Source organism: Myxine glutinosa, chromosome 3, assembly GCF_964187855.1.
Source record: "Myxine glutinosa chromosome 3, kmMyxGlut1.1, whole genome shotgun sequence".
NCBI classification, from domain to species: domain Eukaryota; kingdom Metazoa; phylum Chordata; class Myxini; order Myxiniformes; family Myxinidae; genus Myxine; species Myxine glutinosa.
Window position 1 is genome coordinate 165,630,057 of NC_136263.1, and position 13,462 is coordinate 165,643,518.

At 48.1% G+C, this 13,462-nt stretch overlaps 1 protein-coding gene across 5 annotated transcripts in view; it reads right to left on the reverse strand.

Moving 5' to 3' along the window:
* LOC137423078 (uncharacterized) overlaps positions 1-13,462 on the reverse strand; it is a 118,129-nt gene that overhangs the window by 79,767 nt on the left and 24,900 nt on the right. The window lies entirely within an intron of this gene.

Sequence of the window (13,462 nt, forward strand, 5' to 3'; positions counted from 1 at the left end):
AGAAAGGAAATGTATAAGTACTTAATTAATCGATAATAATTAAATAACTCATCAATTAATCGATTAATCAAAAAACAAAAATTGTGCCGAAATTGCTCACTATTGTGCCGAAATTTCAGCTTCCTAGCTCAAAGGATGGCTGAGATATCGCCCGGACAAACAAGAAAGAAAACAAGAAAACAAACGAGAAAACAAACAACCAGAGTGAAAACTGAGTACTCCCTTTCAGCGTGCGTCATTGCCGAGCCCCCCTTTGGTGCCCGGCATTGACGTTATGCCACGCCTGGAGATGGCATAGGAAAGGAGCGGTGTACAGTACTTCATTGTACTCAGCATTTGTGCCGTGATTGATAGTGGTAACTCAGACAATACTTTTATGCTGAGTCGGAGCGAAGAGGCTGAGGAGGTGAGAATGATCCAATGAATCAGCACCTTCAGAGTAGGGTTGCTAATTTAATCGTTTGTTTATTGACATCATACTCGTCACACACGCAGGCAACCGATACACCCATACTCTAACTTTGCAACGAACTCTAATTTCTGCGCAACACACACATTCTTCATATCGGATGGCATTCCGGGGCTTCCCCACGGGAAACCCCTACGTGTCCGTCACTTTACGTCACTCCTATCTTGACATCCAGCAACCTCCACCACGGCCACTTTCTTCCCCTCTGTGAACTTCACCACTCTCCCTCCCTTCGTGGGACTTCTCCAAACAATCTCCGGTCGCGGGATGTCCCGCGGCCCTCACACCACTTACGCACACGGGCCGTACCGTTGTCTTTTGCACACCATGCAGCTCACAAGCCGCCTCGTGATCCCTCGCATACCATTCACACACCACTTCTGTACATGGCCGCCTCGCTACATTTCACTCACACGGGCTATTTCACAACCATTCACACTCGCTCTCTCATGCCATGCTACTCTTCCATGCTCAATCGCACATGGCCTGTCCTATCATGCCCATGGAATATGGATGTGGTGTTGTGCAAAGGAGGTACGCTAGAGAGGGCGTGGCCAAGAGGAGGAGGAGTTCCGGGTAAAGGACGAAGTGGGGAGAGGATTGGAACGGGACGTGCGTTCGATGTTGGATTGAATAAAACTGTTGGACCTTACTGAATGAATTCTTCATTCTTGGAGTACTTCACGACACAACATACTGGCAACTAGAATGGGATTGAACGTGAATCCACCGACACCCTTTCTGCAAAACCCGGGTGAGCCTTCGATGCCTTTTACGGCCTGGACTCGTGTCTTTGAAAACTACGTTCTGGTGATACAGGAGACTACACTGGCTGATGCGAGGAAGCGCGCACTTTTGATACATTGCTTGGGCACCGAAGGTCAGAGACTCTTCTATACATTAACAGTAGCTGATAATAGCTATGAGACTGCACTTGCGGCCTTGAGGAATTTTTTTGTCCCAAGACTTCATGTCGTGGCAGAACGATATAAATTTCGGCAACGTGATCAGGAAAATGGCAGTGAGTCCACGGAGCAATACATTGCTTCATTAAGGGAGATGGTCGTCCCATGTGAGTTAGGAGAGCTGGCAGCCGAAATGATCTGGGACCAGCTGGTCGAGAAAACAAACTCACCTCACATTAGAGAGCAGTTACTGCTAGAAACGGGACTGACATTACAGAAAGCTATAACCATCGCAACACAGACTTGAATCGGAAATGGCGGAGGCCAAGATCATAGGCCAAGGGGCTGCTAGTGCCATACAGGCCATACACCCTGTACACCCTGTGCAGACACAGGATTCGCAGAGCAGCAAAAGACCCTTTAGACTCGCTGGGAGAGGTATTTCAGATCAGCGATCACAACTGGCTCAAGGGAAGACATGTTATAGATGCGGTTCTGTAAACCACACAGCTAATTACTATGGATGCCCAGCAAAGGATGCACAGTGCAACAGCTGCAAAAAGAGAGGACATTTTGCTAAAGTATGCTCAAAGCAGGTTCACGAAGTGACTGTGCCTGTCGTGAATGTGTTGAGTGTGGACAATACGACTCGAGATGCTGATAAGATAATGTGCACTGTACAAGTTACTGCTGCTGGGGGAGAGCCGATGGACATTGAACTAATGTTAGATACAGGCTCGGCAGTATCCATACTTCCTGAATCTGTCTACATGTAATGTATCAATAATGTGTCACTGACTGAGCCAAAACTATACTTGGTTAGCTACCTGAGAAACCCGATTCCTGTGCGTGGTTGCCTGCATGCCGATGTGACTTTCGAGAATCACTGTGCACCTGATGAATTCTACATAGTGCAGAGCGGCACTGCCATTCCATTCTGGGCAGAGACCTGGTTGCTGCAGCCGACATGCAATTACTGAATGGTCGCATCACTTCGACCACCCAAAACAGGACAAATCGAACTCCAGTGGCAAATGTTACAGGTGACAGCAAGGAGGACACCCTGGGCTGTGTCAAAGGGGTTTATTACCTTCGCAAAAGCGGAAGGTTATGTTTTGATCGCTGTGTATTTATTTGTATGTCTGTGTGTGTGTATGTTAATCGCATAACTCAAAAAGTATTCAACCGAATTGCATGAAATTTGGTGGGATGATTGGTTATTATACGGGACACATTTGATTAGATTTTGGGAAACAGATTTGCTCAAATTCTGACTATTTTTAACTCGATCGTATTTCACTCAAAGTTATGAGCGACTGAAGAAGAAGATGTCCATCCAGGACGTCATCACTATAACGCGATCTCCCCCGATCATTTCAACCTCCAAAAAAATTATAATTGCAGATTTGACAATAGATGAGGCATATTAACAAACGAATGAAACAGATTTGCTCAAATTCTGACTATTTTTAACTCGATCGTATTTCACTCAAAGTTATGCGCGACTGAAGAAGAAGATGTCCATCCAGGACGTCATCACTATAACGCAATCTCCCGCGATCATTTCAACCTCAAAAAAAATTATAATTGCAGATTTGTCAAGAGATGAGGCATATTAACAAACGAATGAAACAGATTTGCTCAAATTCTGACTATTTTTAACTCGATCGTATTTCACTCAAAGTTATGAGCGACTGAAGAAGAGGATGTCCATCCAAGACGTCATCACTATAACGCGATCTCCCGCAATCATTTCAACCTCAAATGAAATTCAAATTGCAGATTTGTCAATCGGGGAGGCATATTAACAGACGAATGAAACAGATTTGCTCAAATTCTGATTTTTAAAAATCGATCGCATTTCACATAAAGTTTGAGGTACTAAAGAAGAAGAAGATTCGTTTAGCTTCTCAGATAAAATAAATAATTCTGTCTGCAATTTCAGGTTAATTACCTTCGCAAAAGCGGAAGGTTATGTTTTGATCGCTGTGTATTTATTTGTATGTCTGTGTGTGTGTGTGTATGTTATTCGCATAACTCAAAAAGTATTCAACCGATTCGCATGAAATTTGGTGGGATGATAGGTTATTATCCGGGAACCATTTGATTAGATTTTGGAATCGATCGGGTCAAAGGTCAAGGTCAAGGTCATGAAAAGGTCAAAATCGTCTTTTTACCATAGCGCGGTCAATTTGTGTCCAATTTGTATGAAACTAATGCCAAAATGTTCAGAATTCAATGCCCAATCTTGTGATATGCGACATGACACTCTGACGTCATAACCCTTGTTTGTATGTCTGTGTGTGTGTGTGTGTGTGTATGTTATTCGCATAACTCAAAAAGTATTCAACCGAATTGCATGAAATTTGGTGGGATGATTGGTTATTATACGGGACACATTTGATTAGATTTTGGGAGCAATCGGGTCAAAGGTCAGGGGGGTCACGACCTTGCAAAATGTGCGTTTTTTGTCATAACTCGGTCAATTCTTATCCGATTTGCATGAAATCAGCACCAAACTGTTCACTGTTCTGTTCCCTACACTCCCATGCCAAGTACAGAACAGTAGCTGCGGCGAAGGTATGCGCTCTACCGAGTGCCCGTTCTAGTTCATCTTGTTAAAATACGACCTAATGTGACTCCAATCTAGCAAAAGCTGCGCCGCTTGCTTTTTTCTGTGAGAGATGCTGTTTCTCAGGAGTTGAAAAAGCTCGTTAAATTGGATGTAATTGAGCCAATTGAATCTTCAGAGTGGGTTTCACCAATTGTAGTGACAATGATGAAAAACGGAGAGATTTGTCTGTGTGTGGATTTAAGAGAACCAAATAAAGCGGTGGTGATTGATGGATATCCTCTTCCACATATGGAGGAGATGTTTGCCGAGCTGCGAGGCAGCACGCTTTTCTCCACACTGGATCTGCAAAGTGCGTACCACCAGGTTGTATTGCATGAGCACAGCAGGGACCTCAATGCCTTCATTACGCCTGAGGGATTGTTTCACTACAAACGAATCCCTTACGGGCTCGCTTCAGCACCCAATTGTTTCCAGAGGATGATGTCTGCCATTTTAATAAACCAACCCGGAGCTCGGTGTTACCTAGCCAATGTAATCGTTTTTGGAGGGACTCCCAAAGCACATGATAAAAACCTCAGAGAGGTACTACAACATATCGATGCAGCTGGGCTGAAACTGAACCTTTCAAAATGCCACTTCAGACAGACGGAGTTGTCATTTTCAGGACATGTGGTGTCACATGCAGGACTGAAACCTGACCCTGCTCATGTTGTTGCTGTGTCACAAGCACCCCCACCGAAAGACCTTACAGAGATTACGCTCTTTTCTCGGACTCACGTCATGGTATGCAAAATTCATCCCTAACTATGCATCGGTCGTGGAACCTCTGAGAGAATTATTACGGGGACCACTCACCTTCTCCTGGTCAGTCAAGGCACAGCAAAGTTTCGACTCAGTTAAAGAACTGATTGTCAGTAGTCCAACTATCGCTCTTTTTGATCCAGAGCTATACAGTATAGTGACAAGTGATGCCTCTGATTTTGGTCTTGGAGCGGTCCTGATGCAAATCCACGCTGACAAAACAGAGAAAACCATTGCATTTGCATCCCGAACGCTGGCTGAATCGGAAAGAAAATATTCCACGGGGGGAAAGGAAGCGCTTGGATGCATGTGGGCGACAGAGAAGTGGAGGACTTATCTCTAGGGCAGACATTTCACATTATGCACTGACCACAGTCCTCTCACTACACAGCTTTCCAGAAAAGGATTGGGAAGAGCTCGAATGCACGTGGCAAGATGGTCCACATGGCTTCTGTCATTTAATTATGACATTCAGTACAAGCCTGGCTCTGAAAACGTAACAGCTGATTGCTTGTTTCGTCTGCCACTACCTACTTCAGAGCCAAGCCTGGAGGATGATGTTGAGATTGTCGCGCTCACATCGACCCTCATTGCTGTGACAGCTGAAGAATTCAAAACTGCCTGTATTTTTTGTCCTGTTCAAGCAAAGTTGCGTGAAATGCTTACAAAGCGCTGGCCGAAAACGTCAAAAGGCCTGGATCCTGATCTTCCTTACTTCAGATTCCAAAGTGAACTGTCATTACAAGAGGACTGTGTGATGAGAGGTACTCACTGCCTGCTTGTCCCGGATGCACTTCAACCACATTTCATCAAATTAGCACATGACACTCACCAGGGCATAGTGAGGACAAAGCAGCGGTTAAGGGATCTGTACTGGTGGCCGGGAATGGACGCGCATGTAGAGTCCGCAATCAAAGCTTGCATTACTTGTCAGCAGCACGACAAGACAGCTGTGAAACACGCATCACCACTGCAGCCGGTTCCTTATCCTGATGCAGCTTGGGAGAAACTGGCAATCGACATAGTGTGGCCCTTCGATTCTGCACCACTGGACTGTCGTTTTGCTATCACACTCTTCGATTACTTTAGCAAATGGCTAGAAATTGCCTTCACCTCCCAGGTCACTTCCACTACAGTGATCAAGTTCCTGTCATCTGTCGTCAGCAGAGAAGGCAACCCAAAAGAGTTGATATCCGACAATGGTTCACAATTCACTTCTCGGGAATTTGAAACCTTTCTGAAAGACAGAGAGATTACACACAGAAAGTGAGCAGTCCACTACCCACAAGCGAATGGAGAAATAGAACGATTCAATCGAAGCTTAAAAGAAAGCTTGCTCACTGCTAACATCAAGGGTAAAGACTGGAAAACATTTACAACGGACTCTCTTCAAACATACCGGGCAACCCGACATGCCACAACACAGCGATCACCTGCTGAACTGCTTCATGGGAGAGAGATGCACACCAAGCTGCATGTATCTGTGTTACAGATGCCAAAGGCCAACACACGATCACGCAAAGACAGCACTCGCATTACAAGAGAAGCAGAACAAGCAAAAGGCGTACACTGACAAACCACTCCTTCCTGACATCACCGCACAACCAGCTCAAGACACATCAGAATATGTGCCAGTCGGCCGGGATGCCAGAGTTCGCAGACCTCCACTCTGGACACGAGATTATGTGATGATGTCATCTAAAGTTTTTAGAGAGTAAGAAAAGGAAGCTATGATAAACTGTTGCATGTTTATTATTACTTGTTTTATGGTTAATCCATGCTGTGGTATTACTACATTTCAACTTCTCGTTAAATATATATATATTTATATATTGTTACGGTTTTTAGAACCTTCACTTGTAAATAATAATTCTTGTAAATAATTCTCTTCACCCATAGTTAGTCCATACTATGGGTGAAGGTTGCACCCATAGTTGCAATGACCAAGAAAAAGGTTGCACCCATAGTTAGTCCATATTGCAACACGTAGGGCACCATAGGAACTTCTTCAGTTATTTCATTAGTATGTGTTTCAGGTAAGGCTCTGTTTCCAATAGTTTGACTCTGCGTTGCATTAATCAAATAACCTAGGTCCCTTGTTCAATCCCCTTCATTTTGCGGCTTTAGCCTCCCTACAAATTGTATTGTGCGTCTCTGCCAGCCGCAGCGCTGGCTCCAAATGCCATTAACCACGCGGTCAAGCTGGAGAAAAAGGGGGAGGAGTTGTCGGAGCGAGGCATGGCTCCATCAACGTGTCACGAAGGGAGGAGCCGGTGAACCCTCGCGACCAATCAGGGCCGAGGCGTGTTTACCAATGTAGGCGGACCTAAAAAGCATGCGGCTTGATACGCGAGCGCGTGATAAAAGCGCTCGCGTGGAACTATTTCGAGAGAGAGGGAGAGACGGTGAGAGAGAAGAGGTTGAGGAGGTTGTGAGGCAGAGCAGGAGAGCCAAAGAGGTACCAGAGAACGCGACCAGACACGAAGCTTAGTGAGAGAGTCGGTCCGATCGCGCCGACAATATCGCGGCAATATCAACCGCGCTGCCTGCCGGGTTTCGCCGCGGAACCGGAGCGTGAACCAGAGTGGAATACGTGGACCGGAGTGGAGCGTGAACCTGGAGCCGGACCTCAACGCCTGAAGCATCTGCCAGGACCTTCATCCCCTACCATCTGCCTGGACCTTCTCCTCCTTCCTGCTATTACCCTTTCGTGTAAGTCTGTCTGTATTGTCCTGGGCGTGTTAATTAAGACTGTGTAAGCTTGCCCTGTGTCCTTTTGCTCTTCTTCTTGTATATGCCCTTCTTTCGTTTCCTCTTTTAGTAGTATAGTAATAAACCATATTTGTTCTTTCCTTACCTTTTGGATTCCTCTATTCGATCGCTTTCGCCTTTTCTCCCCATTGAGTACCCGTGGCACGATTAGAACTGCTCAGAATCGGGTTAGTATTCTATTGTTAACGGCCAGAGTCGCAGCTCGCTTCGCTCGGCGTATCCATTAACGCTGCGGCCCAGGTTGGAGTTATCTCCTCGCTTACGGCCGTTGGTAGTACTTAGGTAATAAGACGAATTGGGCTTACAACCCTACTTACCACCGACCGGAAGTGACGTCATAGCTTCCAGGATCGGAGACGTCCAGCTTAAAAGACAAGGAGACTAACCCCCCCCCCCCTTGGTATATATATATATATATATATATATATATATATATATATATATATATATGTATGTATATATATATATATATATATATATATATATATATTGTTACGGAACCCAACGTCGGCCTATGGTTCCCCTTTGAGGGGGGATTAGTCCCCTCGATTATTGCTGACCGACGTGGTCCCTGAAGCTGCACCGCGACCTCCGAAAAAGCCGGTGAGCAGCTTCGTTCGTGACCGCGGATTGGGATGTTAATTTGCCAAGCGGATGGCAGCCACGGCCCGAACCGTTAACAATGACTAACCAGATTCTCAAACGTTGGCCAAATCGTGCCAGCGGTATTCAATTTGGAAAAGACAAAGACGACGGATGTGAAGAAGAAGAAGACAAGAGGTAGGAAATACGAATATGATTTATTTACTATTTACAATCAAAAGAAACCAAGGAGAAGGAAGGATAATAAAAGAAAGCAGAAAGAGGGACGGACCAGAAGGACACAGTGAAACTTAGCTTACCTATGCAGTCTTACTTAACCCAGGACAGAACAAACAAAGACGGACTCACACAAATGGGGAAATGAAGGCAGGAACGATTCGGTGGAAGGAGAGGAAGGTTCAGCTTGGACCAGAGGACGATCGGGCCGGGAGGGAGCAGCCGCCGACTCTCCACACTCTCGTTCGTCCGGCGGCGTTGCTCGCGGCCATGGGTCGAAGTGCCGTTAGAAACTCAACCCCACCCAGCTGCGGTGGATTCAGCGGCGGTGGACTCCCCACATATCTGCTGTGGGGCCTTCCTTGGTCAGCCGCTCCAACTGGACTCTCCGCTCCTCCTCAACTGGACTGGACTCGACTGGGCTCCGGTGGACTGCCAACTCTCTCACGCATCTGCCGTCTCTTGCGCAACTCTTTGAACTCAGAACTTCTTTGCCTTTACCAAGCTCATCTGGACTCTTTTTTCAAAGGCTTCCACGCGCGCTTATATAACGCCGCGGGCGATCAAGCCGCCGGCCTCCAGGACACGCCCATCGGTGAGCTCGTCTCGGCCCTGATTGGTGGGCACGGGCTCTCTGGCTCCACCCTTGATGACGATGGGCGGGCACGCCCTTCTTCCCCGAGTTGGAGCACATGGGCAATGGCAGCGAATGCAGTTGGCAATAGAGGCTTTGGGAATGGGGATGAAAGGGGATCTATCTATTTGAATTCGGTGCAATGGAGTGTCAATTAATGGAAGACACAGCCTTAACCTACATAGAATAAGGAAATAAACTACCAACCAGGAGGAAATCTATGATTGGCTAACGTGATTGTTTATGACCTAATTACGGGACGCACTTTGACCTTTATATACAACTGGAGGAAGGAGGGTGATATTTTACAATGTACTACACAATAAAAAACACAATTCTCATATCCACAACACTGAACCCTCCTCCTCTTAGGCACGTCCCGGGCCTATGACCTTTACTTTTAGTGTGGCACGTAGGTGTAGTTCCCTCTACATTTAACCTGACCTTGAGTGTGACAGTTTTAAAACATAAATAAATATGTCCCGCTGCTCCATTGCACCCTGCCTAACAGATTCACGCCCACAACTAACCGAATTGCGGGATGGTCTTCAAACTATACATTTACGATGGGAGAGTATTATTTACATTTACTCTATTTTTATTTACAATGGCAACCCAGGACCTGTGATTGTTCTTTTGGGGGGGAGGCAGTCTGCTCTGCATTGACGCACCATGAAGCACCCAAAAACGCACCAAAAACACCATCAAGCACCAATCGGTGCACAGTCACCACAGTTCAATAATAAAAATAAACACAACAAACCCTTGGTGGTGTCTTGCTCTTTGGCTCCCTCTGCTGGCTATTGCTCTCTTCCAGTTGTTGTCATCATCTTTGCTGGCGGCCTATTTGGGCATAAAACTTGCACAAAACGTGTCCGTTTTTGTTTGTTTATGGCCCACATGGCCGACAATTGTGGTTCACCTGTGGGGCATAGGTGCCCTGTGACCCAGGTCCGCCAGCAAGATCTCAGGCCTTCATGGCCGGTTCCAGCAGAGGGGCCATGCCCCAACCCATGGGGTCCACAAGTGGTGCTCAGCCACAGACATGTGGTCCATACGTGGTGCATCGATGCAGACAGCTGGTTGCGAGAGTTCCGGGCGCACAATGGCGGACTCCCGCATGCTCCCCTCGGCGCCCAGTGGCGCACAGTCCTTGTGTGGGAGACAAGGGGGGGGGGGGGGGTGGGGGAAAGACAGGTGAGCGAGGGGTAAGGTCACAAGGGTACACATCAATACAGGCAATGCAAGGCGAGGTGCGTATGGAGACGGAGCGGAGAAAAGCTCGTCCCTACCGTACGTCACCCCCCCTGTCACCTACTCTACTCTTGCCCTTACCCCATATTTACAACAATCTACACATTTACAAATTCGTCACTATCGTCACGTCTTCCCCATATTTCCCCTACACCAAATTCGTCTTCACTCCCACTAATCCAAAATTTGCCATCACCCAATTCATCATCAATCCTCATAAGGAGGAAGAGATGGAACAACAAAGCACAATGTCACACCCACATCATGATGCGTCTCACATTCCAAACATTTGCACAATAAAATAATAAAAACAACCATGGCATGGTGTGGAGGTACGTCATCCCAGGTGAGTGGATGTAGATGGTGCGAGGTGATTCTTAATCCTAACTATCTTCTAAATGACATTAACACACTTTACACTACCCGGGGTCTTCCCTGCCAATCCATTGGCCAACTTACCCTATGGGTTCTAAAAACCAATTCCCATTGACCAAACTGTGGTGCTTCTCAATTTGGGGTCTCACTCCCCCGATTCATCTCCCTGTGCCCTTGCACAATTTCCGGGCTGGGTCGTGTAGCTCTCCCCAGCAGGTCTACCCACCTGCACACCTCCACCACTGTAGTTGCCACCCGAGCTTACTTAGCTCCTCACCCTAACCTATCTAATTGGGGAAGGCCCCTCCTGGCTCTGTCACCCCTCGGTGCCCTCTGGCACTGGCCTACCCGGGTCCGTCCTCCGGATCCTCGTGCCCCATCCACAACTCTACCGGCTCCCAGAACCCACCTGCGGCCTCACCTGGCCGACATCCTCACAGTGGTGGAGTGCTCAATCAACTACACATACTAACAGGCTACACGCCCAGCCATTTCCACAACACTAATGCACCCATTCAACCTCCATTCTTCCACACGCACCACAGATGCCAATATCCAACCACAATTTACCTGTACCCTCTACCTAACTCTTACACTACCCTCCCCGGGTATTCGTGATGGGGGTCCATCCTTCACCCATTCACACCTTCGCACCATCCACTCCACTCCACAGTTTCCACCATACTCACTCCACGACCATCCATTCCACACTCCATATATTCCACACTCCATGTATTCCACACTCCATGTATTCCACACTCCATGTATTCCACACAACCATTCTCCATACCTCCTGTAGTTGCACACCTGTGCAATCACACCTGGTGCCACCTGCACCCTCCTTCCTCCCTGGACCATTTGGGTCAACACAACACACATCACCATCACTCCCTCATACACTGCTCCATACACCTGTTTAGTTGCACACCTGTGCAATCACACCTTTAAACACACACACGGCATCATCTGTTCTACCTGGTGCCCTGCTAAAACTCGCGCTTCCCCGTCGCCCCTTGCATTATTGCGCTCCCTCGTCATTATCATCCAACTACCCTCTCTATGTCGCCACTACCGGTTCAATGTTGCTACCTAAACCTTACCGTTACCTTTTGTCAATCTCTAGCTCCTTACACACGATATCCTAACCCTCCCGGGCTAGTTTTCACTGCCAAACCCCATAGCTACTGCTCCTTTGCCCCCGTTGTGAGGGATGGCAGAGTTGCCATCCCACCACATCGGGTATCTCTCACTACCAATTTTGCACACCAAATTCCAGCCAATTAAAAATTTGCCAATCACTACCAATCATCTGCCAATCATCACTCTGACAATCCTTGCCAATCATCAAATTTTGTTTTTCAATTTCGGGTCCAAAACACAATCCTCATCACACGTCTACTCAATTGAGCCTCTCAGTGCGCCAATTCATTTCCAAAGCTCGGCTTCGCAAAGCCGAGCAATGAATGCGGGTGGTTTGGTGCCGGCGGTTGGATGCGTCCGGCACTCGGTGCAGGGAAGGACGCTTACCCGGCCGAGATCCCATGCACCATCTCGGCACGGAGCCGTCCAATGGCCTGATCTCGCCCTGCCGGAACGCCTCAACAAAAAGGGGTCGCCATGATGACCCTTCTTACCGAGCCGCCCGTTCCGCCGAGCGGAGCACGGACGCGGCCGTTCAGAGCGCGGCCCGGCGTGGATCCCGCACGGCGGTTCTTTCGAAACCGCTGCGGTCACAATCCCCTCTGGTCCCCGCGGCACACGAAGCCCGGCACGCACCAAAGGCCCGCTTCGGCTATAAGTCGCTCTAACCGCTAACCCGGTTAGCGTCGATGCTCCACTCGCATGCTCACACCCCGCAGCCCGTTCCTTGCTCATACATCCAGCCGTTCCCATGCTCTTCATCATTGCACCTTCTCTTACACACCCAGGTACACTCAATCCGCTTACAGACTTGGTCACACACCTGACCACCGAACACCTTGGCACACACTCGTCGTTCGCACACCTCACCAACACACCTCTTCGCGCCCCCTTCTCGGTCACCTCCTCCGTGACAATCACAGGTGTGCTCTCACTCGCACACCCAACCACGTGCCTCACTACCAACTCCAGTGTGCATTCCCATACGCGCTCTACCATTCCAGGTGTGCATCCTTCCATTCCAGGTGTACATCCTCTCGCACCAGCCACAATCAACTCACGCTCCGTGTCACTCTTACTACTTTCACCACCACACTCGGTCGCGCATTCACCCTTACTCTTGGCAGCGCACTCTGTACCCATACACTCCTCTGTTACACACCTTTCTCGTGCATTCTTTTGCACACACTCTCCCGTTACACCCTCCGTAACCCTCACCACAGGTGTGCACTCTCTCGTTACATCTTCTGTAACACTCCCCACTACGCACTTCCATGTGCCCCCTCACACACGCGCTATGACCAACTCACTCTCGACAGCACACTCACTCCTCGGCGCGCACTTTTTCCTCACACACCCCATAGTCGGACATTCTCGCACACCTCTTCCTTCGCACACCGTACCTGTCGCACACTTCACCAGCGGCTTCTCACGAACACCCGGGTCCAAACCAACCCCCAAGCCGACTGAAGCTCCCCTCACACCATATACATTTCCACGTATATCGCCACTCACCTTGGCACCTCGTCTCCGCACCTCCTTCGCCACCTGCAAACTCTTTATCTGGTTAGCAAGCACACCATCACGATTTGAGCACCGACCTTGTACATATTCCATCACCTCCTCACTTATCTCCCTCTTAGTTTCCCTCCGTCTCTTCTTAATTTCACTCACCCCCTCTTCCACATCCTCTAACTTTTGCTTCACCTCTTTTATTT